The sequence below is a fragment of the Pteropus alecto genome, unplaced genomic scaffold (assembly GCF_000325575.1).
Source record: "Pteropus alecto unplaced genomic scaffold, ASM32557v1 scaffold7, whole genome shotgun sequence".
Lineage (NCBI taxonomy): Eukaryota > Metazoa > Chordata > Mammalia > Chiroptera > Pteropodidae > Pteropus > Pteropus alecto.
The window spans coordinates 56,639,119-56,664,954 of record NW_006494614.1 but is presented as its reverse complement, the minus strand read 5'-3'; the positions used below and the strand labels follow the sequence as shown (position 1 = coordinate 56,664,954).

Here is a 25,836-nt window from a genome sequence, read left to right as displayed (position 1 = left end):
TAATATATATATATATATATCTCCAAAAGAAATATGTTCACTACTCATTTTTCACCTCAGTGAATTTTTTAGGATGAAGACCAAATGTAACTAAAATCACAACCTACTTAGAAATGAACATTAAAGTTACCTTACATATTAAAATCTATATAACAGCCAAAAGGTAGTTCAAAGAAAATATATTACTCTCAATACATACATTTAAAAATAGACTAAAAAACAAATTAATTAAATATTCAAGTGAACATATTAAAAAATGAACAGAAATACTAATCAAGTCAAAATTAATAAAAGAAAACAAATATCTAACAAAAAATTAAAACCAAAGTCATTTAATTTGAAAAGACCAATATATTAACATTCATTAAACATAACTGAGTAAAAGAGAAACCATAATTTACATTAGTAATGAGAAAAGAGTCATAGCTATACATATAGTGAATATATTTAAGAAAACACTCGGTAAAACAATACTGATAGATTTTAAAATATAGATGAAATTAATATTATTCTAGGAAAATATAAATTATCAAACTGAAACAAAAACAAGTAGAAATATCAATAATGATAGAATATCATAAAAGAAAATTTTAAAATAATTCTAAAAAGCAGAAGCCGAAATATTTTGCAGGTGAATTTCGTCACGGAACATAAATATAAAACAAGGAAAACATTGAAGTATTTATAGTTCATTTTCTGAGGCTTTCATAACTTTGGTACACAAATCAGATGAGGAGGGAAATAAAACAAAGTTGGCTATTCTCATAAATGTAGATTTTAAAATCTCAAATAAAGTATTTGTACATCAATTGTGAAATTTAATAAAAATAATATTTCATTAGTCTAAGATTTTAATGTTTAATATTAGAAAATTAATATATTACCATATTTAGAAAATAAGGTAAACTATATAACAGACATAAAAACATTGATAAATTTCAACACCAATTCTGATTAAAATATAATAAAACAAATTAGTGATTAAAAATAGAATAATATTTTCTTAAGATGAAAAAATCTATTAGAAACCTGTAGCAAACATAATACTAATAGAAAAACATTAGAATTCCCATTAAATCTGGACTGAAAGATGTATGCCATACATACACAACTTCTATGAAATTTTGTCTAAAACCAGACATTTTTGACAGTTGTATAAAGTATAAACATTAGTTATATTGGGACAATGGCTTTACCTTGGGCAACTATTTATACCTGGACTGTTCTGGGCAAACCAAGACATTGCCCCACTATTATTCAATATAGTATTGACATCCTAGTTAAAACTCTAAGTCAAGAAAAAGAAAGTAGATATTAACTTTTCAAAGAAAGAAATCAACTACTAGCAGATTCAATAGCCTATAGAATCTATGGCAATTAAGAAACAAAATATTATATTAATAATATAAAAAGACAAAAAAGGAAAAAATAACTAGTGATGAGCTGCATGACTTTGGGCAAACAATTTCTTGTCATGAGTCGTTCATGAGCATTGTAAAATCTGCTAAACTAGTAAGGGAAGTTAAAGACAAAAACAATAATTTTTTAATCATGAAAATCACAGTAAAAAATATACTTGACGAAGAGGTAGAAAAGGTTATAGGTGAGAGTGATCTCTTGGAACAATTCCCAAATAGATTTACAAAGAACAAAAATTTAAAGGATCAGTAGGTGCTGACCAGATGGATCCAAGAGAGGAAAGCATCAAGCAAACAGAATATCCACTAGCTCAAAAAAGTGCATGGAGTGTCCTGGAAAGTACCATAGGTTTAATGTGACTAGAGCTCCTCGAGAGGATAACATGAGATAAAGTACATGAAGTGCACAGTGTCTGACACATAGAGTATGTTCATTCAATGCCTACTGCTTTAGTAGTGGTAGTTATTGTAGTAGTAATAGTAGCATTAGGTATTTAGATCTAATAAAATACTATATAAAACATAAAATGTGTATTTAGATCTAATAAAATACTATATAAAATATAAACACACGTAATAACACACCTATATAAAATTTATTATTGCTATTTTTATTAATGAGCATATATTCATCCTCTAACAATTGGAACACAAATAAATTCAACCAATCAGAACTCAGAAGGATTCTCATCACCTGTGGATCACACGCACATGCATACAGTTGTTGTAACAAATATCAAAACTAAATGTGAGAGAGGTTTAAATAGACATTTATGACCAAATTAGATTAAAGGAAAAAGTGCATTAGTCGATCTCCCCTAGTACAGTAATTAATAAAAATTAATAATAATTACAACAAAAAATGAGAGCAAATGTAACAAAGGCATGGCATTTGAATCAAGATATTTAAAATTGGGGGGGTGGGGCAAGCAGCAGGACTTTTAAAGGAATACAAACTACATTGTGTGTGACTTTGATCAAGGGCCTCCTTCAGCTCTTGAGCTTCCTCCACCCAGATAAGCCCTCTTCTCTGGATCTTCTTTTTTTTCTATAAACTGAACCAGTTGTCTTCGATCACTGTTACCAAGATTTTCAAAGGTGTTCTAGGGCCTTCTTGCCATTAAGACAATATAATCATCCATTTTAATTTCTCACTCTCTCTTTTTTTATTGCGGTAATAACTCTTAACATGAGAGCCAGCCACCCTCTTAAATTCTTTTTGAGTGTACAGTATTGTCAACCATAGACACAATTTTGTACAGCAGATATCTAGAATTTATTTATCTCATATAACTGAAACTTTATACCCACTGAATAGCAACTCCTCATTTTCCCTTAACCCCTGCCCTTGGCAACTACTATTCTACTCACTGCTTCTATGGGTTCGACTATTTTATATACCTCATATAAATGGAATCTTGCAGTATTTGTCCTTCTGTGGCTGACTTACCACATTTAGCATAATGTCCTCAAGGTTTATCCAGTTTGTTGCATATGACATGATTTCCTTCTCTTTTAGGCTACATAATACTCCATTATATTTATATAACATACTGTATTTTTACACTACATTTTCTTCATCCATTCATTCATTGATAGACATTAGGTTGTTTCTACATCTTAGCTATTTTGAATGATTTAAAAGAATTAAATAATGGTCGTGTTGCCCAAGACCCTTCTAGAGAATTTTCTTTTAAAATTCTCTGCCTTTATTGGTGGAGCAGGGGAGTAAAGTGACAGGAGTGAGTGGCCTCCATGCCAGGACTCGGGCTTGTCGGTGATGGAGAACTCGCTCAGGTAGTGGCTGATTATCTCTGGCTTGATTTCCATCTGGTTGAAGGAGCTGAGGTTGCCGCTGTCCACCGTGCTGCCTATCATCTCCAGCGAAATAATCACATCCCATAGGTGCGCCTTCACTACCTGCGGCTTCTCGGTGGTCCACGCCTCCTTCTTGGCCTTGCGCAGGCGCTTCAGCGGGAGAGCGGCTTCCTCAGTGGAAGGGGTGCTGGATGGTTAGCCACCGTTGCCAGGCACTGAAGGGCTGCTTCGGCTGCTGCTCCTAGGACGAGTGCCCCAGCTGGTTGAGGTCCTCACCAAGGTAGGTGAACTTGCAGAAGGCCTGCTTCTTCTTCTCCACTTTTGCCATGTTGTCTGTTCTTCGGAAACCTTTTTATGTCATTGTTTCCATTGCGTGTATTACTAATATAAAAATAGTTAAAAAGAGGAAAAAAAAATTCTCAGTTCTCCAACAGCTCTCATTGCCCGACCCCTTGCACACACAACTCCTGACCCATTTCCTCAGGGCAAGTTCAAACCTAAACCTATCTATTGCCAGTGTCGCAGAAAACAACCAGTGCCAGGGATGCAGAGGAAGGGAGTTGGAAGAGGGCAGCATTACTGTTCCACTCAAAGGTAGGCCAGGTGGCACTTCACAGAATTCAAATGAAAGGGCTGGTGGCCTCACAATGACTATTCTAAAATGCGCTGGAGAGGACATGGGTAGGCCCATCAGAGGCCTTATAGGACCTCACAGACCTGTGTCAAACCCAGAATAACCGACACCTGGAGAAAAATGGAGACGACCAGGGAGGGAGTCAGCCTTGTGGAAAGTTTTACAATTTTCCCGTGTTGGGAGATGGAGAATGTCTGGGCACAAAGAGCCGCTCTCATTATGGCAGAAAAATTTAATTCTAGTGTTGGGAAGTCACAGACTCTTAAAAAGGCTACGAGGGGATGAACAGCTGATAAGAATGACGTGAGTGGGTTCGTGATACCTTCATTCAGGCTGTTAAAACTTTTATTAGGCACCGAGTTGCTTTTTACTATTTTCCACCTTAATATTGGTTTAAACATAAAGATGTCGGGTTTAATTTAGAAAAAATTATGAACGTTATAAATATAAGCAATTTGAATTTTTAAATTCTAAATATACTTCCTAATATCAGGTCATGAAAGCAAGTTGTTTTTGCCATACATAACATGCGGTATTATTTCAATCTACCTTTAAATTAAGCGTGACATAATTTCAAACCTTTTGTCTTCAAAACATGATTTTTCTTCAAAATATAATTCAAGTACATTTTAAAAAGACTTTCAATAAATGGAAAAGAATTGAAATTTGTCTTTATATGTAATGCATTCAAACAGCAAATAATGAGTGTCTGCTATGTGCTGAGGGACTTTTCTAGATTCTGGGGGTTGAGCAACGAACAAAACAAAAATAATTGTTTGCATGGACCTTACTTTTTATTATGTGTATGAATTTGTGTGTTGGCAGAAGAGACAAAACAAACAAAAACAAAAAATGCAGGGTCTAGTGTATATAAGAAAATAAATGCTGTGTACAAAAATAAAGCAGATAAAGGGGACAGAAATTAAGAAATGGGAGTAATTTTAAATAAGCTCATTAAGAAAGATTTTACTTTTAGGTATATCTGAGAAAAGACTTGAAGGAAGTACAGAAACAAATCGTGAAATTATCTGGGGAAAGTATATGCCAGGCAGAAGAAATAGTGAGTTCAAAGGCCCTGAGGAAGGAGTAAGCCTGAAAATTTTAGGAACTGCAGCAAGTCTAGTATGGCTGAAGAAGACTGATCCTGCAGTAAGGTAGTAGGAACTGATGTCAGTAAGCCCAGAGTTAACTCATTTAGAGCCTTGTAAGCCATTATAAGGAGGTTGATTTTTACTCTGAGGGTTTCGAGCAGAAGAAGGATGTTATGATTTATTTTAAGAAGGCCAGTCTGAAAGTCCTGGAATAAATTGTTAGGAGGCAAAATTAAAAACAGAGAGACTGGTAAGAAGCTATTGCAATTAACAGACCAGAAAATAATTGTGACTTACAGACTATGGAGGGGCAATGAGAAGTGGTTATGTACACCATACACACACAATCACGTGTGTTAGACTCATCAAGATTTGCCGATGGACTGGATGTGGGCTGTTAAAGAGGAGGTGAGAATGACTCCAGGGTTTTTTGACCAGGATGGAGCTGCCCATAACTGAGTTAGGAAAGGCTGTAGTTGGAGCAGATGTTGGAGGGAGGATCAGGATGTGGTGAATTTGAGATGTCCGTTAGGGACAGTGGTTGAGTATTAGAGTTTAGAGCTCAGGGAAGAAGTCTAGGCTGGAGCTATAAAACATATCAATTACTGAAGGTAATATAAGAGAAATGCTATTATATGATATGTGATTATTATATAATATATAAAGATCAAAAATAAATTATATAACTTAAACTTACTTCTTTATCATCTACTACTTAAAATTATGAGTTTTTTAATTCTAAGAGGGGTGTCATGAAATTACATAATCACTGTGTAAGGGGTCCACAAATCAAAGATTGAAAAATATATTTCTCTAATATATTTCTGTATTATTTCTATGGTTAATTTTAGCTTAAAATCATTGAACTTTATAATATGGGTAAAAACTTTAAATTGTATCTACCTCAGTAATATTTCATGAGTAAGAAAGAGAACATCTGTGTGATAGATGAGCCAGGCCTGACTAATAAGTATTTTAATCTTAGCTCTGACCTAAAGGCAAAATCCAGTCAGTTTCACTTATACTGTTGCGTCAAACAGCCCTCTGTAACTTGAGTCCTCTGAATAATTATTAAACAAACTATTCATTGGTACAACATTCTCTGGACTTTTTTAAAAAGCTATGCAACTGGTTAACAGAAGATCTGGCATTAAAAATCATCTCTGATTCCGAGATCCATCAGCCATTTCAACACTTTTTATGAGACTTGACCCTGATGCTTCCCTCCAGAGCAGCTCACACCTGAGTCCAGGGCCTTGTTCCGAGCCTATGCAAGAAACATTATCTTAAGGAGAAGAGCAAGCATAAAGCGTCTGGTGTTCACTTGACATAGGACAGAGCAAAACGATGCTATTTCATCCAGCAGAACAGAGCACCTTACTCTGGGACAAGCTGTCACCTGAAAAATCAGGGCCACTGCAACCCTAAGACACACCCAAATCAGTTGTGGGATTGTGGTAGTGTGGGAAAGTTTCCTAGAGAAAGTGATGCTGGAGGTAGGACTAGAAGGACTACTAGGCACAGGATATTCTTGACAAAGGAAAAATAGCATGTGCAAATGCACAAATGTGAAGTCAGCTATCTTTGATAAATATGAAGGGATTTGGTAATACTCAAGTATAGGATTCTTATGAAGAAGTGTCAAAAAATGACTAAGAAGTTTGAAAAAAAAGAAAGGAAGTCTTGTATGCTTTGCTAAGAAATTTAGACTTCAAGGTTATAAGGAGCCATTGAATTGTTTTAAGAGTAGATTGGCATAAATAGATTTTTGGCTATAAAACATGATTGTGATAGAAGAGAAAACAATAGAAAGGAATGGGGAAGGCAAGATAGGGGCAGATGGGTCCATTAGGAGGCAATCTACTGAAAAATAATGAAAGCAGAAACTGCAGGTGGTGAAGAAAGGGTGATTTTTAGGAAACCTTAGGAAGGAGAATTGATATTAATTAGCAGTTGTCTTCATGAAGTGAGTGAAATGGAGAGGCTGAGGATGACACTCAGGTGTCTGGTGCGGTGATTAATAGAAAGTAGCATCAATCACTGAGTCAGACAACACATTAGGAAGAGCAAGTCTGCGAAGAAGAGTTCTGTTTTGGAGTTGACATGACTGTGAAACTATAGTAACATGTCCAGTAAGTAGTTGATAATGAGGTAGGTAGAGCTCAGGAAACAGGTGGCCAACTGAAAAAAAAGGTGATTGAAAAGGTTAATGAAGGAACTATTTACAAAGGTATGAGGCAACTAACTAGGAATTGGCAAGGACTGAAGGTGCAAGAGGAGAAAGGATTTACTGAAGGGGTAAGAGCTGCAGCTGAAGGAGAGGGCCACTTGAAAGGCACTGTGGTCTTTGAGAGCTGGGAAATGCCACATCTTCAAACAGCCCACATCTCAGATGGGCTGCCTAGAACTACGAAAGTTAACTGTATGAGATACACTGAGGAAGAGGGTAGTCAGCCAACTACAATAGCTTGTCCATTGCATCAGCATAGGAAGACTGCCTCATTGACAACACTTTAATTTATTCTTAGGTTAATACGGCGTTACATTTCTAAGTAACACTGACAACTATTTATCTGTATAATCCTAATTGCCTGATAACCAGTGCAATTAGTTACAGCTGGGAATCATTAAAATTAGGACTATAGAGATCACCTACTAAAGTATACTATACCATCTCTGGATGTGCATATATCTAGGAACTAACACTGTGAATGGACACATAGAACTAGAGAATAAACACAACTATAAGGCATTCATTTTATATGAAAACAATCACACATATACTACAGGATAGAATGGAAATAAATCCATGTGCATTTTAAAGAATAAAACAGAAGATGTGAAGTAATTTCATGTGTTTACGTTCCTCTTCCAGGAGGAAAAATTAGAGAAGCTTCATTTCCAATTCTGTCATTGGTCTTAATATTGGAATTCACAAATCAAAGTCTGTCATTTAAAGTTTATGACCTTGGGCAAATTATTAGAATTCTCAGATTTGGATTTCTCATTGGTCTTGTGATGAAAAGATGAAATTAGATGAAGTAATTTGTGTTAAATAATTGGCGTACTGCTTGGAAACACAGTATCTAAATATATATTCTTCATCCTTATCTTTTCTTCCACTAGATATGAGGTTGCTAAGAGTGTTGCTGATTTGTCCAGTGCCACAATTAGTTCATGAAAGAGTCAGAACCAGGAAATGGAAAGATTGAGCATCTGCTATGTGTCTGTAACTGGACATGGAACATTTGTAATGCCATTTAATCCAAACAAAACCCTTGTGAATTAGGTTGGAACCCATTTACTGGCTGTAATCCCAGTGACTTTCTCCTGTAGCACTATGCTTCTCTGTTTGGACCCTCTGTTTGCTCAACGTGTAATTATTAGCTTCTAAACAGCCCATGCACATCAAATTTGCCCTCTTGCTGTGCCTCTTTCCTGCTTACCATGACAGGTGGCTTGAAAATCATAAATCGATGGGATTCTGGAGAGGCAAAACTGAGCAGCTAACAGGCCAAGGTCAGGAAGTCACCCAGATTCAAATGAGTTTAGAAAACTGGGATCAGACTTGAAAATCTTTCTTCTTTCCAGCTTATTTCCTAGAAAGAATAATTTAGGATGGTCTCAAATTAATTCTTACTTTTTAAAAAAATAAATATCACATGCTTATACAGTTGCCAACTTGGAAAACGCTAGCAGCAAAGGAGTGAGACATGGTATATAGCAGCATTTCCCTCAGCATTCTTCAGAGATGAGTCTAACACATTTCCGGCTCGGAAGCGCTGGCCAAGGGATGGTAGGCACAGTTAACATCATTCATTTGTGGACAATGTGCTAACTATTCATTCTGCCAGTAAGTGGACAAGGCTGCATGAGATAGCATCTTTATATTAAGGGAAATGGTCCTCTTTCAAGATTATTACATTGTACCCCTTCTTGCCCTACCAAGGACCACTTTGATTAATTTAACTCACTTTTACCAGCACATCCTCTGCTGCTCAAGAAGAACATGCAAAGTATCCAGAGGGACATAGAGAGTGCTGAGAAATATGCAATTACCTGAGCGAGGCAGACAACTCAATATAAATTCACTTTGCCACGCGTCTGTCCTTGACTGAAAGAGTAAATTGCGTCTGGACAGAGAATGGGCAGAGAGGAAGAAGAGAGAAATGAGAGAGCTTAACAAGTTTGTATTTTTATTTTAGGGTTTTCATTTAGGGCATGAATTTGAGCCAGAATTCTTGGCAAGTGAAAGAAATAGAGGCTGGCCCAGGTTTTTCAGAGCACCAAGTGTGTCAGGTTTTCTACAAAGCAATGGATTTAAAATGTCTTCCCTTCTACTAATGCTCTCCAGCTCTACTTACTAAGTCTCAGAATTCTCATCAGTAAGACATCCTCCTTTGTGGGATTAATGATGGCTAAAAAAAAATGTGATCAATGCCATTTATGAATTGTTATTATTAATTTTAATAATAAGTTCCATTCGAAATAAGATTTACATTAGCTTTTACAGAAACATGATCAAACAGCTAATATGCTAGAGTGCTAAAACTTGAACTAGGTCTTCTAACTTCTGGTCTTGATGTAAGGGCTACCTCCAAGACACCCTGTTGCTTTCTCCTTTTAATTGAGCTCTGCTACATCTCAGCAATTTGCAAAAGAACTTGCCACTTTCGGGTCACAAATGTGTAGGGCTAAGTGTGTCAGTTTCTTAGAGAAGTACAATCATGCAGTTAATCATTCCTCTCCGGTTTTCCCCTCGTGTCTGTATCACCCCCAGCGTGGCATTTGCTGTCAGCTGCTTTGGTTATATAAGTTGGAGTATAAGAAAACTGTGTGAAAGCAGAAATACATTTAGAATGAATAAATACTAGATAAACAGCAAATTAAAAGGCAAACAGACTGTGACCTGGATTTGGGTCCAATAGACCTGGGTTAAAATTTGAATCCCATTACCAACTAACTGTGAGATTGTGGGCCGATTCATTTAATTTCCCTGAGCCACGATTTTATTTTCTATGAAATAGAGATGACAGCTCCAAGTCTATCTCAGTGTTGTTTTGATGAATGCCCTTGTAATGATAAAGAACTATAAAATGATTAGCTGTTACACTAATCATTAAAATACTAAAATGTTTCTGCTCAGTCTGCTATCAACTCCGTTCTTCTAATTACTCAGTCAAAAACTATACCCTTTATTCCTGTTTTTCCTCCTTTTCTCTTTCATAACTTCATAACTTCAGAACATTTGATCTACATTCAAAATAACACAGAATTGTAACACTTCTCACCACTCTATTACCACTTGTTTCAAGATACCACCATCTCTTGTCTAGATTTCAGTAATAATTTTCTAAGAAGTCTCTACTTCCACCTTTGCCTTCCTGCCATTCCAACCCCAAGATATTTTCAACATATTAGCCAGAGTGATTTCTTTAAAATAAAGTCAGATCATGACACTTCGTTGCTTAAAACCTTACAAGATCTTCTTTATTACTTAGAATTAAAACTAAAATTCTTCAAGTAGCCTTCAGGGTCTTTTTATTTCTTTAAGGATGTCTTGCTAATGAATCAGAACATATACGTCAACATAGTTCTTAGTCTCTGGAGACTGAGAGACAGTGAAACCAGCTTTAACCTCCCACAGGGCTTGGCCTGCTCTCAAGTCAGTTCCCAATCTGTTGTTATTCCCTTGCTAGTTTATAACACACGGCTTTGGATCAGGCTCCCAAAGTTCTAGAAACAACCTTTCAACACAGGCAGCATGAGGAACCCACATGGAGTCCTCCAAAACTCAGAGGAATCACCTTGCAACAAGTCAACAAAAGGAGCAGGGTTGGCTCTCATCTAAGCCCAAAAGAGACTATATTACAATGTCAGACCTCTGTGTCTGGGTGCATGGTGTGCCATTTGCCTGGACTGCTGTTTCTCATCTGTCACTTGTCAAAATCCCACCCCACTAGTCAAGACTCAATTCAGATGTCACTGCCTTCCTGGATCCTTACCTAATCCACCCAGCCAAGAGTGGTTGTTCCTTCTGCCTCACCATTTCTCCTTCTAGTTTAACCTGTAAATCATTTTCTGCATCTTATTCCACTGACTATGCCTGAAAAATACTGATAAATTGTTACTTCCTCATAACAGTGGCTCATAACATTAATTCTCAAGGCAAGTAGGAAAATGTCCTTCAGAATTTTTGGAGTGGGAGTTAAAGGGGGATGAGGGAGGATGACACTTCCCTGCAGTGTAAAATATCCTCCTAGAGGGATCTCTACTTTCCCTTCCCCACCTGCCTCCTCCTACTTCTCACTTCAATGTGTTAACTGTTTCAGAATATTGAAAGGTGTAGACTAGACCAGTGATTCCCAAAAAGCAGGTAAGGGAGAGCTGTTCAGCAGAATCATCTGGGAGAAATTTTAAATACATAGATTCCTGAGCTACTTCCTTAGAACTACAGTTTAAGTGAATCTGGGCCAGGACCTAGGTATAAGATTCAGCATCAGATCATCAGCTGAGCTTAGCAATAACTGGCTTGGAGTCTAATTTTAATACGTTTTTAATAGAAGATGGTGACTACAGATGATAAGGGGAAAATAAATAAAAGGAAAGCAGATATAGAAAGTCATCTGTATGATGCCAGCCAACATGGCACAAGAGAGAAGGTAACCTAGCTAGAGGATATGATCTTCCAATTTAAGCTCATTTTATTTTCTTTGTCTTGCCATTTTATGTACTAATAACTCTCAAATAAAAAGTTGGTTTAGGCTTAGGATACCCTCAAGAAATGAATATGTGGACCAAAGATTATGGTGTCTTTTCCTTTGAAATTATATATCTCAGTGTAAATTAGCATGTTCTAAGAGACACATCCATTATCATTATGTTAACAAAATCAGATTTCTGAATCTGCAAAACTCCAGGCTTTGGGAGAGAGGACCAAGCAGAGGTTTACCTCATTAAAAAACCCATACTCAGTAGCGGGTGGAAACCATTGAATACCTCACTACTTTTTACTCAGTATATCATTAATACATGAGAAATGAAATCATTGAATACCCCACTACTCTTTACTCATTAATATGTCATTAATACATGAGAAATTAAAAATAGGGAAGATCTGAATACCTAGATCAGGTTTTGACTCTGTGACTGATTTGCTTTGTAGTATTGATCAATAGTACCACCTATATGCTGTACTTCTGTGTCTGTAGGCATTGATCATCCTTGGCATCTTATGTGCATCATATTGTTTAATTAATCCACCAACCCTGAAAAAGAGTTAATCATGTGGCAGATACTATAGATTCCTACACAGTCACAGGACTCTCCTTTGTCCTTAAAAAGAGTGTCCCAATTTTATTCTATGTTCTTGATGCATAGAATGTATACACAATGACTGGAGTTCTAACAGTTGTCTTGAACTCTAAGGTAACTCTAAGGTGAAATCCACTTGCTAAGAATGCAGAATAGAGATAGCCTGGGTTCCTGAGGATACTAGAAGATACTGCATATTCCCTGCATGGTCTCCCTCTGTAGTTCTTTTATATAAGAAATAAATCACTGTAATTTTCTGTTTTCTTTATATGTTACAAGTGTAATCCAGAACTGAATTCTCATTTTATATTGAGGAAACCAGGTACAGAGAGATTAAATAATTTACCTGAGAATTACCTTAAGTAAATTAAGTAAATTACCTTAAGTAATCACATAGCTAGTGAGAACTGAGCAGAAATGCTTCACCTGGCAATATGATTCTAAAGCCAAAGTTCTATGCTATATGACCTCCAGGAAAGATATTTTACTTTTATGTTTGGTATAAATGAGGCAAACTAGTATCTATTGGCATCATCATCATCATGTCAGGAATTGTCACATATACATATCCTTTAAGCTTGGTTTCTCTGTGTCTAAAAGTTAGGTGATTTAAATAAATTCTCACTTTTTTCCTACTCTATAAACCAAAACCATGGACCTTTTCCTACAGTCTAACAGAGAACACTTGCCAATCTCTATCCAAGGGTTGGTTGAGGTCTTTCCTCCCAGTCAAGCATCTCTACAGGAGAAAATCATCTCTTCATCTTTGATAAATACTCATACATGGGATTCAAACAAGGCAAACTTGTTCTTGTCCTCTGCTTCCTTTTTAAAGTTTCTCACACATGGTGGAAATTGACTTAGAACCTTAAGACTCATTAGAAACAGGATTAAAGAAATGAAAGTAAATAGCTCTCTTGCCAGAGGAAAGAGATGAAAAAAAGAGAAAGGCTCATTCTCCAAAGCAGCAACTCCACATTGCAAGGTTAAATAAAGAAGAAACACACACACAATACGGAAAAGTAGAGCAAGTAAAAATTGAATATGGAGAATTTTGAAAACACCATACATCCCTCTATATTTAAGCACAATTGAAGTGTTGCGTGGAAAAATACAAAAACACATAGAAAATGAAGCTTTTAAAAAAATGAGAAAAATAATTAATCTTAGGATAAAGGATTTTCTGAGCATAGAAGAAAGGAAGAGGTCACAAAGGAAAAAAATCAATAGATTTGATTATTTAAAAAAATGAAAGAAATGTAAATGACAATAGGAACAAGTTGAATTTTATGAGAAAAGAATCGCACATTATAATGAGAAATTATTTCTAACACATTAACAAACATATTTAATTAGGCAAAAGTCAATTAAACATGCATCTTCATACAATGATGGTAAGGAGATAAAATACACAGCTTCTCTAAAAAAATTTTTGGACTGACTGCTTATCTAAGAATTCAGACCAAAATTTATATGCAGTTTCATATTTTCAAATATTTTATTAAGTGTGCCCTTTTGACTCTTTTCTTGATTAAAAGCCACTCTTAAATTATGAATATTTACTTCGACTGAAAATGTTTAACAATATACACAACAGGCTCCCTAGACTTACAGAAATGATTTGCTAAGGCTAGATTTATCAGAAGCAGCATGAGTTTTCCAAGGGAACTTCCTGAAAGTGCTCTAAAATCCTGTAGAATGTGAATACTCCAGTGTGATGGGGAGGAACGGAATCTCATTCATTCATTCACCTGTCCATTCAGCAAATGGTTTTTGATTATTATGTGTGAGGTATGGTGCTAGGCACTAAGGATGCAATGGTGAACACAAAATATATGCAGTTGCCACATTCATGGGGCCATCTAGTCCAGTGATACAGATAAATTAATCATTACACAAACCAATAGGAAAATTGCAACTGTAGAGATACATGCCTTGAATGAGGTTATATGGTACTCAGAGAATGGGTAATCGGGGAATGAGGCAACAACAAACTTATTGTGAGTGTAATAGGCACTTTTCATTCACAAATTTGACAGTCATGATTTCAACTATTTTGTGATGTACTTGATATTGTGATATTAAACTAGTGAATGAGCCCTCTTCACTGTGGCTTTTTTGTTTTCTCATCAAGACTTCGGGAATTTGTGAAAATCTCTAAATTCGTCCCTTATAAATCACAAGGGTCTTTCCTACAGTGAGAATTTCCCCTAGGATTGGAATTGTCTGAATTCACTCTCTTTAACTGCTATGAAATCAGGATCTATTTTATACACAGCTGTATCCACTGTACCTAGTGCTATAATAGGTACCATATAATAGGTGCCTAATACATATTTCCTTAGTGATTGAACTATTGGGATGGCTGGTTTAGAAGAGCCATAAGGAGGCTCTAAATAGGAGACTTGTAACCCTGTCTGCTTGTCAGAATCAGCTAGTGATCTTAAAAAAAAGAAAGAAACTGTGTGCACTACTCACTTGAGGACTTGTTACAAAACCCAGGTAATTCTGATGCAGTCTATTGGAAATCTGCATAAAAGAACATTTTGGACCATTTAAGGATTACTGCATATTTTTCTCTCTCTCTCTCTCTTTTTTAACTCACCTAGGCACTGTGAGGAAACTGATGAAATACCATTAAATATAACACTAATAATATAACAAGGTAGAGAAGTACCCCTATAACAATGTCCAGAAAACAAAATAGAAAAGAATATATTCGTTTACAAGAAAGGCTAGGTATAATTTATTCTTCAAAAATTGAAAGATAGTTATTGTCAAACTCTACATGCCATTTATTTCTACAATAGTCAAGTCATCAAGTATACATTGAGTGCCAATGAGGTTTCCTACCTATGCTAGGAGTGGGAAATCTGATTTTATAAGATTTGTACCTTGCATCCTGGGGATTTTAGATGGGGATGTGGATACTTATGCAAACACAAGACTGAAAAACTAAGTTATGAGGAGAAGGAAGAACATGAATAAAAATTCTTTGAGCATTAGTTATAATGAGTTTTGATGATGTTGGGTGACCTACAATTATCTAATGGTTTGATTATCATTTTATAGATGAAGAAACTGAACTTTAAAAATGGAATGGATCACAAGACTGTTTCATTCCTAAGTCTATGTTCTTTCCTCAAGTAAACATATAACTGGCATGACACTCTGGTTTTCATTGGGACAGTTACAATTTATGTCTCTTTTTCCAGTGTAATTTTTGATAGCATTCACTTTCACTCTCAGCAGTATCCCAATTTAGGGGATAATTATGTGATCTGTCTACCTAAGTAAACTATAGTTGTCTAAGATGGACGAGTTTTGGTGGACCTCCGTGAGATGGATTTTGGAGTCAAGCAAACATTCAAAGCCCTGCTCTTCCACTTGGTAGCACTACCATGTGTTAGATAAGTTACTTACACTGGAATCTGGGCCAGTTACTTCGCCTCCCTAATATTCATTTTCATCAGCTGTAAAATTAAAATAATGTGCCTTCCTCATATGGCTGGGGTGGGTATCCATAATACAAGAAGAATGTTTGCATGGCACAAAATAAAGAATAGATAAATACAATGATTTCTCCACAAGGCATACACAAGGGCAGTTTACCAACTGTCTCTTCTCTTAAATAATAGGATGAGGCCCATACCCATGGAAAGGACAAAGGACTTGATGCTTCATGGGAAATCACTTTTACTTCAAATCACTATTTTGTTTCACATGTCTGGGTTATGGTTTCTGTCCAGAGAACTGAAGGTGACACATGCACAAGGCCTTCTCTTTTTATTTAGTAGACAATAATAGTTTAAACTGTCCAATGTTTGCCTCTTTATTAGCTTTCTTTTGTGATTTTTTGGGGGGCATTAAAAAAATAAAATCTCTCAGTTATAGCCTTTAAGTAACATGTCAGTTCACATTACCTAAGAGATGTCTACTTATGTAATGTCTGTAACTTTTGCAGCCTACCAGTGAACAAATAAAAGCCAGAAAAAGGAGGGGATGTGCTAGAGACTTGTTTTTCTCTTCATACGTTCCATCTAAATGATTGTCATTTTAGATATTACTGAATGTGGCATATGAAAAAATGTGTCACCTTGGGTCTCAGCCTTCTGTACTCTTTACCTCTCCCATCAGCCTTTTTGCTGATCTGATTTTTAATCCTATTCTATCCTAAATGCTTAGTCTTGAGGTAATAATTGAAATTACTATAATCTCAATTTCATGCCAGTCAAAGTTTAAGGAATAGGTGTGGGACATAAATTAAGCCAATGAGATCCACAAACATCTTTCCATATACTACCTACTTCCCTGTTATCACTCTCTATCTCTTTATCCATTAAATGCAGAATAGTAGCTAATAGTTATTGAGCATTTCCAGTCCCAGACACTATTCTGAAAGCATTATAGTTATCTCATTTTCTCCTCAAAATGGTACTGGTGAGGTCAATACTGTTTCCATCCTCCTTTTATAGATGAGGAAAATGACACTAGAGTTTTTAACAAGGGTCACACAGCTAGTGTGGTACTTGAATTCAGGTATTTCAGTCTAGCTTATAGTATAAGAGTCCGTGCTCTTGTTCACTGGTCAGCATTTCATTGCCATGGTTTAGGTTTGTCTCACAGAATACTCCTCCTCTCCAAAGGACTAACTAACTAGCCAGTTCTCAGGAAGGGCTGAAACAAATTTGGGAAAACTGGTGGTAAATGAAGTAATATTCATCTTTTATCTCTCATCTATGTTTCAGTAGCTATGTGGTAGAATATGTTGATGCTGGAGAAACATGGCTCCCCATAGTTCCCACATTTACATGGCTTGAGTTCTCTCCCAATTTTGTTTTGTTTTGTTTTGTTATTTTTACTCTTCCTTTCTTTCTAGATTCCAAATTTCTAGCAAAGGAATTCTAACTGAACTGTGATTACATGACCAACCCTGGTCCCTGGACTTGAAAATTTAAAAAAGGCCTGAATTTAGGTCTGTGTTTTACAACTACCATTAACAAGTCTTGATCTCCTCAAAAATAAAGTGTCTATAATTATCCTTGCCCAGCTTACCTCACAGGGTGATTCTGAGGACCAAATAGAATAAACTCCTCCTCCTCTTTGTATAGCAAAGACTAATAAACTGCTTATTATGCACAAGCACTATTTTAAGTGCTTTACATATTATTGACCTTCTCTCTCTCATTGACTCTATGAGATAGAGGCTAATTTATACCCATTTCGCCAATGGAGAAACTGAAAAACAGAGAAGATAAGAAAAATGTACCCAAGCTCATATAGCTATAAGCATCAGATCAGAGAACATAGCTTTTGAATTCATGTTCTCAACAACTCCTAATATGAATGTGAAAACACCTAGTCATCTACAAAGCACTGTCCGAAAGTGGTTATTATTATTGAGCCTTGCATCTTAAAACCAGAAAACAGTGTTATGGTCAGAGGATCAAACAAAATATCAAATAACATATGATTGAGTGTTTGGACCTTTGTTTATACAAGATTTTGGTACTCTGGTTTTGTCTAATTTTAGTAGTTGTAAGAAAGATACATATTCAGTTCTGGCTCATTTTCCCATGTGAGTCTTTTGGAAAACAGTTTGTTTGGCTTTTGTGACAAATATTTTGCTGCTTCCATCAGAAATTAATACTTTGGGTTTATTCGGTTTCATGCATCATAAAATTTGTATAATTTACTGCTGCTCTGGGACGTCAGTTTCTCTCAGTTCTAATTCCAGACTAAAGTCCCTTGGCAAAAGAAAAGCTTGGGAAAAAATGGTGAGAATGACTGAGTCAAGGAACAAAGAGCCAAAGGATCTAGCAGAGAGCCAGGAAGCGGTGCAGAATCTTGTTCATTTCTCAAAGGAGCATGTTCTCACGAAAAAGACTAATCATGGCTTTTTTTTATTTATAGGAGAGTTACCAAACTAAGAGAAAAGGGAGGGGGATGTTGTCAGAGTACAGCGGGGCTTGCAGACTGACGTATAAGACCTGTAGTATGGCTGGGCACCCTGGAAGCTGGTGCTGGAGATCTGAGAAGAGAGCAAAAGTCTACCCTAGAAAGCCCACCATTAATGTAACTCAGTGATTGTGTGTGCAGCATTTTTGCCTCTTTTCTGCTTTCATTTAATTCAGTTTATCAGTATATGTGAACCAAACTTAAGCTACAGCTTATCTTTTTGCAGCAGTTTGGAAGGCCATACTTTGATTCAGGTGTTCACCCTGGTCAAATAAGCTACGTTCCAAGGGGATATTCAAGGTGTGCACAGTGTTCACTCAGCCAAAACTGTGGGCAACAGATATTCTATTAGAAGAGATTGTATCTGGGCTACACTAAACTATCCAGGACAGTTCACTTATACTGACTAATCTGTGGATTTATGTAAGTGATATAAAACATTACAAGGCTGGTAAAATTTTTGCACAAAATCTGAGCTCTCTTTTCAAAAGATCAGACTATGTTAACAAATTAATAAAACAGAATTAAAAGAGAAATTGGTATCTAATAAAACACTTTGTGCTGCAGTAAAGATAGCCTGTGCCATAAAGAACTCAAGACAAAAATGAAGCCAAATGAACAGAGTGGGAAGAGAGGGTTTCCTAGAGAAGCTTGGGCCTGACCTGGGCCTGGAAGAATTGTTGGGTTTGGACATGGATGGGTAAAGTCCATTCTATGTAGGAATGAATGGGAAAAGGGAGGTTTCTTTGATTTGTAGACTCATTTATGCAATAAGTAAATTGAACTTCTCTTATGTGGCAAATCCTGTTGCCGGGGTTTGCAGATGTCAATGGGTACTGCATAAGTTCTTGATGAATGGAATGATAGAGAGTCTATATAAATAGAGATGTATTAGAGAACAGTAGAAGAAGAAAAATTGAAATGAGGCCATGATGTAGAGAGACTTGAAAGCCAGATGATGGACTTTTAGGAAACAAAACTATTAAAGGTGCTCAAATTCAGAAATATCATGATGAAATTGGCATTTAAAGAGGATGGATGGAGCTGAGATGTACATCCAGGAGGCAGAGAAGCCAGCCAAGAGAAAATGGCCACAGACTATATGTGAATTATTGAGGACCTCCTCCAGTTGTTGGCAGAGAACAGAAAACTGACATGAATGATGTTCGAAAATAAGAGATGTAAAGTGTAGCATAGAGAATATAGTCAATAATAATGTAATAACTATGTGTGAAGCCAAGTAAGGTTACTAGACTTATTAGGGGAATCACTTTGTAAATTATATAAATGTCTAACCACTATGCTGTACACCTGAAGCTAATATAATATTGACTATCAACTGTAATTAAAAAAAATTTTAATTGTTTTTTAAAAATAAAGAAGACAGGAGAGGATAAATCAGTGATTCTTCTGAGGTCTTCATGCCATAACTAGAAGTGATAGGTTAGAAATGGAGGAATTGGGAAGAAGAATGTATTGGAGTATGTTCCTAAATGTGATGTGCTTACGACAGTAAGTAATAAACACTTAAAGTTTCAATTGTAACCGTTTATGTCATGGTCAGGGCATTTCTTTTCTTGTTCCTTTCTGTTTTTTCCCGACTCATTTCTGGTACATGATTTCCAGTGGATACAGAGAAAAGAAACAGGTCTAACATCAGGCTTCTTCACTTTGTTAGTGAATGACAAGACTGTACTTTGAAGTCATTGTTAAGAAGATGGCTGTCCCAAAATTTAAAAGTAGCCCTACGTGACTTGGAACCGCTGGCTGTTTCCCCTAGAATACACGATTCTTTTATTGGCACATTGATTTACTAACTGGGGCTCCTTTCATCAGAGGCTGCCATACTGAGTTAATGGCTCTGGCTGAGCAGGTGAGAGTGACAGGGAACAATACCCAATGACCTAGGATGAATGCCAGCCTCATTTCACCCCATCCCAAGGGAAACATTTGTTATTCAACCACAGAGTAAAGTGTGTTCTGAGAGTACAGCACCAAGGATGTATATCCAGATTAGGCAAAAAAAATTTCATTTGAGCCAACTTGGGGAAAATAAAATAAAATAAAATAAATTGTATATTACTCACTGCCAAAATACTACCTTTCTCTACCAAGAAATGCTTCCAAATCTTAACCCTCTTTCTTTGGCCAGAGTAGAAGACTGAAACACCATGTTCTTTCTGATCCCTCTCGTTTTCCACCAGAGTGTAAGTTGAAAGTCTTCACAGAAAACCTAACCCAGAAAACCTACCCTAGAGTCAGTGTCTGTAGACAACAAAGGGTTCTGATTCAGGATACCCACTGCAGTTCACTATCAGTAGAATTTTACCTTTTGAACAGAATAAATTTAACCCAAACAGAACTGGGAAACCATGACAGCTAGGCTGCGGCTGGCACACAATAAATCTGGTTGAAAGATGGAAAATTCAGTCCTGCTATTGTCAAATTTCTGATTGAATCCTCTCAAGTGGAATTTTGGGTCCATAAAGTCAAGGCAGCTTGAAAAATGATTGTATTTTTCACTTTGTAGTAAATCTTTACTAAGATTTAACCTCATTCATTAAACACTCTTAATTTGCTTAGTTTTCTACTCAGAAGTTATGAAAGTACTTTACCTTCAAAAGTTAGAAATTTCTACTTATCAAATGTGCAATATTTAATATGTGATTAAATTGATTTTTTCTTTTTCATTTTTTGTAATACTTCCTTTTTCTAGTTTCATTGAGGTATACTTGACAACTAAAAATTATATATTTAAGCTATGCAATGTGATGTTTGATTTACATAACATTGTGAAACGATTATCACAATTAAGCTAATTAACATATCCATCACCTCAAATAGTTATGGGTTTTTAAAAAATTTATTTTTTAAAATAAATTTAAAAAATACTGCATTGCATACTTTTTAAATTTATTTTTCAATCATAGTTTACATATAATATCATATTAGTTTCAGGTGTACAACATAGTGACTAGATATCTATTTAACTTACCTAGTGATCACCCCCAAAAAGTATAATACCAAACTAGCATCATACATAGTTATTGCAATATTATTGACCATATTCCTTATGCAGTACTTTACATCCCTGTGACTAATTTCATAACTGGCAATTTGTACTTCTTAATTCCTTTCACCTTTTTTGCCCATCCCCCCAATCCTCCTTATCTGGCAATCATCAGTTTGTTCTCTTTATCTATGACTTTATTTCTGTTTTATTTCTTTATTTTCTTTTTTTAGATTCCACATATACATGAAATCACATGGTTTTGTCTTTCTCTGTCTGACTTATTTCACTTAGCATAACACTCTCTAGGTCCATCCATATTGTCATAAATGTCAAGATTTTGTTCTCTTTCATGGCTGATAATATTCCATTGTACATATGTACCACATCTTTATCCATTCGTCTATGGATGGACATTTAGCTGCTTCCATGTCTTGACTATTACAAATAATGCTTCAGTGAACACAGTGGTACATATATCTTTTCAAATTAGTGTTTTGGATTTCTTCAGATAAATACCTAGACATGGAATTGCTGTACAATGTTATATTTTGATATACATAACATTGTAATTATGTGACCACAGGCAAGTCGACTGACCTTATAAGTGGAGATTACTCCTACCCCAGACAGTTACTCCCCAGATTACATAATATGATGTTTGTGCAAATTCTAAGTAGTATGTTTGACATATAGTAGGGACTCATGTTTACATATATATTAAATATGAATAGATAATTGTACTTGTGATGTTAGCAAGACTCTTGGCTGTAGCCATAAATTATCAATTAAAAGCAGGGAGGCAGTATAGATATGCTATAAAGAAAATTTGTCTTCATTTCTGAATAGCTGAGTCCTATTGCTAACCTCCCCTCTTCCTACCTACGGAACTTCAAGACTTAAAATTTTGAGCCTCAGTGTTTTCATCTGTTAAATTGGGGATATTTTGTATATATACCTCCAAGGATTGTTGTAGTCACATTCTGTAGGCATGGGTACTTTGTAAAATAAAATATTTTTAAAATCCAAGTGGTTAATTTTAGAATAGAAACGACTATAGTGAGCACTGTGGCATCACTTAGAAGAGAAGACAGAGTAGTTTTAGTTAGATTTTTAGTAGCTACACATTGTAGAGATTCTACAATATGCCAGTTATGTGCTAAAGCACTTTGACCCGCTTAATTTCTTACAGCAATCAGGTTTTAGAATTGCTCCCAGTTTCTATGAGGAAATTGAAGTTCAAAGACATTAAGCATCTTATTTAAGGCAGCTTGGCAATGAGTAGGACCAAGGCACAAGCCCAGGTCTGCTCGGGCTCCAAGACCCATGCTCTTTGAACCATGTGGCACTACCATATCAATGTGAAATAACAGATGCTGCCCAAATTAAAATTACATGAAATCATGATAAGCACATTGGCATGGGACGTGTGGAGTGAGTAGGACAGATGCTGAAACTAAGCAGAAGTATGTGTACTGTCTGCGGGGAACCAGGAAAAACAAACTTGCTTAGGAAAAAAATCCATTGTTCTCAAAATGTTAAACCATTTTGTCTAAATAGCATCCTCACTTCCCTGTAGTGAGGAGCAATTTAGTGAATTATGATTAGTCAGACAATCCAGAATGCCGTTACAAGTTACAATATGCCTGGTCTCAGGAATACCCCCTAAGTATAGTGTGACCTTTAAATGGGTTTCATTTAAAGTGTGACCCTTCAGTCCATTAATGTCCCTTTAGGCATTTTTAAATAGCTTATAAAAATGTCACACAACTTGTTAAACTTGTAGGAGATTTTCAGCACTCTTGGCTAATATGGTCATAGAACACCTCTGGGAAAAAGAAATGTATATATATGTTTGATAGGGAAATGGTGTCCTTTTTTTTTTAATTGAAAGTAGAACAACTACAACAACTTTGTTAATTTGGGTAAAGTTGAATTTCAAAGGAGCAGGGAAACTGGTTGATTCTGTTTACATTACCTGGTTATAAAGTCCTTCTTGAAAATATCAAAATGGAAATTTAAAGAAGGAAGTAAACTAGGCCATACCACCCAATCTCATCTAAAATGATAGAAATCCTTTAGTAAAATCTGTGTTAGATTTCCCAAGATAGTATTTGGAGGAAGTCATTTTCCTTTCTAACTAATTCAGCTGTTTTGTGTTTTTACTGATCATAAACAAAATGCGTTCTTGTAACTATTTTAGATGATACCAAAATTTTATAGAACAAATGTCATCATCTAAATATAAAGTGTTAGCACTTTGAACTTCTTCCTCACGTAAAGATCTCTTTTTCTCTCTTTTTCATGCACATACTAATATACACATGCACGTATACACACATAATCCTATATAAATTGAATCAAACATCTGACATTTTATTAATATTCTTCTTTGCAAGTTTCCATGGATAGCTTTCCAAGGTCTATTATGTTTTTTGGCTGCTTAGCATTTTCATTGTATGGATGGATGAGCCTTATTAATAGTACTGATTAAATCCCCTGAAATCAGAGCCAACAGCTTCTGTAAACTCATGAGTCCCTTTCTCTCATAAGTTTTTAAGGTCCTTGCCCATAAAATAGGTGTTTGAAATAGGTGACTTACTGATATGCTATACTTCTTCCACATCCTACCTTGAATTGTTCTTTCTAGTTTTGCATGCCCCTGCCTTCCTTCACCTCCCAAAATGAATTAAATATTATAAAAGAGGTGTCATGAGAATACTCAAGAACAAGCGAGAAGCAGGGGAGGGAAAATTACTTCATTTGGGGATTAAGAGAGATTTCTTTGGTGGAGAGCTTTAAAAGTTGAACTTAAAGAGCTGGTAGTATTGAATATATGGCACGATATGGAAAAAAGTATTCAAAAAGCAGGGAACAGTACAACTATAGGCACTGAATCAGGATAGAGCATACAATCAGGTGAGACTGACATAAAGGGTACTTAAAGGAAAGTGACAATAAGGAGGTTGGAACCATATTATAAAGGAAATTTATAAATTATGAGAATTTTGAAGGTGGGATGGAAAAGCGTAGGTATTGAGAATTTTTGAAGGTCTTAAGTGAGAACAAGATAAAATATTAAGGGCAAAAGGATTTCTTTTATTCGTCTTCTTGCTTTTTTTTTTTTTTTTCCTCTGAGTTGCTCAGAAGAGGAGAGGTTTTAAATGCAAAAAGACCATTTGGGAGACTGTAGGACCTGAATCTTGTTAGCATGCACTGGGATGGGCAGGTAGCAAGAGGTGCCACACAGTGCCATCAGTCTGGGTGTGAATCTTTGTGCCAGAGTTCAATAAGTGTGTGAGTCCAGGGACTTACTTAAACTCTGCTTCAATTTCTTCATCTGAAAAGTATGAGGGTATTTTGAGGATTACATGTGTTAATGCTTGGATATAGCAAGCACTGTAGGTGTTTGACATACGCAGTATAAAGAAATGATGAATGAAAGAAACATTTCAGAGATGAGTCAGTGAGACATTTAGGGGAAAAGATATGCCATAAGATAAGGAAAGTAAAGATGGCTTCAATGTTTCTAGTTCAGGTTACTGAGAGGGTACTAGAAATCTGGGGAATAAAGAGGGTTTGCCCAGGGAGACCATGAATGATATCTGATTCATGCTAGGTGATTTTTGAGATATAGAAAAGATATTCACATAAAGTGTGCAGATGGAGATTTGAAATAGAATATGAGACTCGGGAACTCATAGAGAGGTGTATATTTTAGAATCATGAGCTTCATATATCATTAGGAATGATTTTTGACTTGGGATATGATAGGGAGAAAATCCTAGGCTTAAAGAAATAGAATGCATACATCCACCCAATAAATATATATTGGGGGTATCTGATATATGTATGGCAGAATATAATTTTAACATTGGCCCTGGATAATGATCTATTTGACACATAACTTTAAATGGTCTGTTATTACCTCCAAGAAAACATTGATGATACAGTACTGTGTTTCTGACACTCGAGTAGTAATTTCCAAATGATGATTTTCCAACTAGGCTGCATAAAACAATGACAAATGTTCTGCTTAATGAGCCTCAAAGCAATTAAGATACAGACCCATCAGAGAATTTTATTGCATTTAATCATCAGAGAAATAATGAACAAAAATGTTCAGTGATGATTAAATGAACTTGATAAATCAATTCTAATTTCCAGAACAGATTTCGAAGGCTACAGAACTCTGATGTAACATGGTTATAGGTTAGTTGTTAAGTTCTGAAAGAATGAGAGGGAAATAATGGAAAAAGTACTTAGCTAGAATTTAGAAAAACTAGTTGCTTGTGGTCTTCAACTAATTTCATGACTTTTGTCCAATCATTATATGCCCGGAACCTCAATTTTTTTATTTGTCAAATCATACTACAAATATCTTTTGCGATACTAAGAAAATAAGTGAGATATTACAGGTAGAAATTATTTCATAGTCCACCAATCAGTTTTGCTAACACATGCAGGGACCAAGCAGGATGGGTCATCGATGTCTGTGTCAAAGAGAGCGGACCTGGGTGCCAAGAAACCTCATCACAGTTTCACCATCACTTTGGTGTGTGTAACTTACTACATGTCAAGATCTGGACCTCA

The 25,836-nt window shown here is 35.8% G+C and overlaps 1 pseudogene; it reads right to left on the bottom strand.

The window, feature by feature from the left end:
* Nucleotides 1-3,065: 3,065 nt before the first annotated feature.
* LOC112474563 lies at nt 3,066-3,564 on the bottom strand (annotated as a pseudogene).
* Between the last annotated feature and the right edge of the window lie 22,272 nt (nt 3,565-25,836).